The following is a 4,329-nucleotide window of genomic DNA, read 5'->3' on the forward strand; positions in this document are numbered from 1 at the left end:
TGGTGCAGAAGTGAACTCTGCAACACTGCAAAAGTCGACTTGGGACAGTCAAAGTTCCAATGACAGTGAAGACCCGAAAAGAGCGTTGTCATCAAGTAGTGACCTGGAGCAGGGTCAGACTGTTGAGCTAAAGAGGAAGAAGTTAGTCCCGGGTAGTGTGATGGACTGGGCGGACACAAATGAAGACTCAGACTCAAACAGTTCGTAATATTTTACTTCTTTTCGTGTTTGCGCATTTGAGTATTCTAACCTTCAATGTTCAGGGCTTTCGTAGTGTACAGAAGCAAAGAGAAGTTGTGCATTTTGCACGTTTGAGTTGATGTGATATTCTTTTAATTCAAGAGGTGAATTTTACCCTTGTTAAAGATGCCCTTGATTTCTAGGCCCGTTTCCTTGTAGATTGTTTCTTTTCATTTGCTTCTGATCGATGCACGGATGTGGGCGTTATCGTTTTTCGACAGTCCTTCATAAGGAACTGCGCAGTTAGACATGATGCGGTAGGAAGAGTTACCTGTCTTGATCTTTTCTTCGGAGACCAAAAGTGTCGGGTGATAAATGTATACGGTCCTACCAGACACGGTTTATCAAGTGCCTTTTATGGAAACCTTGATATTTTCCTTTTGGAAGCGCAGCCGTTTTTGTTGATCGGTGATTTTATCTCCGTATTAGATTCGCGCAGAGATGTACGCGACCCAGGCAAGTCTAAGTGAGGGAACTGAAAAGAATAGTGGAACAGTATAACTAAGCAGATGCGTGGGTAGAAATGAGAGGAAATTAGTTTGCATACACTTGGTCAACTTGGTCAACTAACTTGGAAACACTTCACACTCCAAGTTAGTTAAGTCTGGGATCATTTCAAGTCTTCTAAATGCTGCTTCTTCAAAAAGTTGTCTTCATTGTGTTTCGTCGAGTATCTCACGGCAGGTTAACAGACTTGTCCAAGCAGGTTATGACATGCAGTTGATTTCTTCCAGGGCTCTTATTCTCCTACGCAAGCTTCATCTTAGGCCAGGCATCATCCATGAGAATGCCAATTCATCTTCCGACAAATTAGTTGTCATACCGTATTATCATTCTGTCTCCCATAACATTTTATCTGTTGCGAGGGATTTTGGGTTGAAAGTGTTTTTTTCTAATGCCTTCAGGTTGAGTAGACTGACTCCATTCAATGTCGTGCCAAAAGGTTGCACTGTAAAGCATACTCTGCGATTGTACCATGCACATGTGCTGTTGTTTATTCTATTCCCTTAAGTTGTGGTTTTTGTTATGTGGGGCAGACTGGACGGTGTTCAAATGACCGCCTTCGAGAACACCAGCTCAACTTAAAAAAGAGCCATATATCCAGCGAGCTACTTGAGCATATTCGGCAATGCAGCAATTGTGAGCCCATTTTCAGCGAAACCGTGGTTGTGTCTATGGAAAGGGATAAGTGGAAAAGACTTTTGAAAGAGACGGTGGCGATAACGCAACGTGGGAACAGTGTAAATAGGCCATCCTTTATCCCTCTCCCTCCCCTCCGGGAGTTGTTAGGTATTTAGGAGGCTTGGTGTTATTAAATCAATACCGTGTCTGAGAACTCTTGTGCTTGTCTTTGTGTCCCGTGTCTCTCGGTTATTCGTTCCTTCATCATAAGTTTCGTTACAGTTTCGGCTTATGCTGACGATGCATTGTATGAAAGAACGTATACGCTCTGTAAGCGCGCGGGGTCACCGCGCATGACGCAGGAGTGACGTTTCAAGGACGCCTTTGATTGGCTGGAGGAGACATGTGCTCGCTCCTAAAAGGTAAACAAAGCAGCGTCCAGCCGAAGCTGAGCTGTGAAACAGCGAATAGGGCTCTGATATCGACATCAGAAGAGTCGTTTTTCTTTCGTGATGATCTTGGCTGTTTGAACAAAGGTGAGAAAAAGTTGAACGTACCCAAGGAGCACACAATGCCGGGAAAATATTGGAAGCGGACGGCAAAGAACGGGGTATATTGCCCGATATTAGGCGATCATGCGCCGTTCGAAAGAGAAGACGACAGATGAACAGAGAAAGAATGCGCCCACCTCCTTCTTCTTGCATTCAGTCCATCTGCGCGCGGCTAGCCTACTGCGCATGACCGGCTTCTGCTGCGCATGAGCAGAACTGTTCCGCCTGCGCTGCGTCGTTGACATTTCAGAAGGAAGAGCGGGAAAACGCAAGGTGTGACAGGTGTGACGATTGTGCTTTTACACAGCGAAATTACCAGGTGGGTCACAAAGTTCCTATTTTCTTTGCACAGTTCATGTTTAGTAAGTGCCACATATCACGCTGTTGAGCGGGATATGACAGTCGTCCGTATGGTTGTGCATAACGGCGAAATGGCGTAGCGTCTAATGCAGCCCACGACTCGTTTTACCATTTATTGCCGTTCATTTACCTTTGAAAGTGCTCGTCAAGTGCGTATTTAGTGAAGGATCGAATACATCCTTTCTTCCGAAAGGATGTACGGTGACGCAAAGCGCAATTGTACATAGCGTCCGTCATTGAAGGCGAGGGTTGTTTGTTGAAATGTTTTTACCTGATGAAGATTTCGCCTTGATTGTTGTAGGGTTGAAGAACTGAAATGAACCACGTGGAATCACTTACTACCAGGTGTTTACCTTCTTTCTTATCGCTGGCGTATTCTCTATTCCATTTCGACCAACCTAGGCTGTTTTATAGAGTAGGTACTCAACTACTAGTTCAAAATGTAGGTCTTAATATATAACTACCAGTAACATGCTTGTCCCTATTTTGCAGGACATGTTACCCCTGCCAGGACAGTGGCTAGCTGTCGTTGAATTTTTAGGTGAAAAGACTACGAGCGCAGTTCCATGTTCGTGGCTTGAAGAAGGTCACAGACGGTGCAGGTGGCCAACCAAAGTTACCGACAAGAGGCGAGAGGAGATGGTACAAAGAAATGTTCCACCAGGGCCATGGAGGCTTTTTGCGGTCAGAGTGCTAGGCTACGCAGGTAATCCAAATCTTAACAGCATTGTATTCAATCATAATCTTTTGTTTAAACAATTCATAGATTCCTACACCGAAGCACAAAACAAAGTAGGCAAATCGCTCGAAACATCTGCCTTAGAATCTGAGCTGTCAGACTCAGATTCAGCAAGCCCCGCCCAAGGCTCACCACTTTCTGGTAGTACAGATCAGGCGACTATGTCATTGTAAGCGCAATACGTGTTTTGGTAGGTGACTTGTACAGATTACTGTATGCTTTTAGGTCCCAGCCCGCTGTGGAAAGTCAATGTCCTTCAGCACTTGGCTTGCATAGCCAACGCGGTCATACTCGCATCTCTGGGCCCCTGCTTTCATTGCCATTGCCGCCAACGACATTGCCAAGAGCTGTCCAGAAAACAGCTGAGCCTGCACCTGATGATAGACATGGTACACACATATTTTTTCTCTTTGTTTTCATTAGGAACCAAGTTCATAAAGCAATTGCGATTTCTTGATGCCTCAAGGAATTCAATATAAAACTATAAAAATACATATAAGCAGAGCTAAGTGCTTCCTAATTAGAATACGTTGTTACCTGTGACCTCTTGCATTTTTTCATTACCATTTCTGCTTCCACCTTCAGGACACATGCGGAAAGTATACAAAGCTCTTGTGGAGCTCAAAGAAGACTTCAGAAATCTCAGGGACATCATACTTAACATTGAGGCAACAGTGAAAGCAACATCAGCTATTGAGAGCCAGTCCTTTGTGCTTCCGTCTCTGCCGCTTCAGTCTCAGAATGATTTAGCAGAACTTGAAGCTCGTCTGCTTGACCCACACTACCGACATCAGTTTGTAAGCATGTCTCTTGTCCTTACACTGAGCAACGTATAAACATGCTGCTAACTGCACTTTGAAGGTCTCCTTCATCGCAAGAATAGGTGGGGAGATTGTCAAGGATACTGTAAAGCTAACGTGGTGACGTCTTCTGGCGAACCATATCGTGACCGAATACAGCTTAAAAGGAAAGCCGAAGAAAAAAGCATTTGATGAGCTTCACATCTGTGGCTGTATAATAGCTGATTTAATGTTTTGTTAATCGGCAGCAGGTGTGTTTTCATTTGTATACCGTCTGTGCTGTTGCTGCCTCAAACAAGGTGCCTTAAGAGTTCGATGTGGGTGTAGAGCACTAAACGAGATGCACATGAAAAATGTGTTCTGTTAAAGCTTGCATTTTCGAGATGAGTAGAAATTTTCAGCACGCAGTAGGCATTGATAGTCAATCAGCTGGACAATCTTACTTATTATTTTTTTAGATATATGAATGATTCAATATAACAGTAAAGTAGAAAAATAAGTAATATATTTGAGAATG

At 43.9% G+C, this 4,329-nt stretch overlaps 2 long non-coding RNA genes across 2 annotated transcripts; both read left to right on the forward strand.

The window, feature by feature from the left end:
- The first annotated feature begins 2,174 nt into the window (after positions 1–2,174).
- On the forward strand, positions 2,175–2,973 carry LOC135372744 (uncharacterized). The gene is made up of 3 exons (XR_010416099.1): positions 2,175–2,232; positions 2,575–2,618; positions 2,766–2,973. It is a non-coding gene; the product is annotated as an uncharacterized LOC135372744 (long non-coding RNA).
- Positions 2,974–3,043: 70 nt separating this feature from the next.
- LOC135372743 (uncharacterized) lies at positions 3,044–3,861 on the forward strand. The gene is made up of 3 exons (XR_010416097.1): positions 3,044–3,181; positions 3,238–3,401; positions 3,598–3,861. It is a non-coding gene; the product is annotated as an uncharacterized LOC135372743 (long non-coding RNA).
- The last annotated feature ends 468 nt before the right edge of the window (positions 3,862–4,329 follow it).

The sequence above is a fragment of the Ornithodoros turicata genome, unplaced genomic scaffold (genome assembly GCF_037126465.1).
Source record: "Ornithodoros turicata isolate Travis unplaced genomic scaffold, ASM3712646v1 Chromosome17, whole genome shotgun sequence".
Lineage (NCBI taxonomy): Eukaryota > Metazoa > Arthropoda > Arachnida > Ixodida > Argasidae > Ornithodoros > Ornithodoros turicata.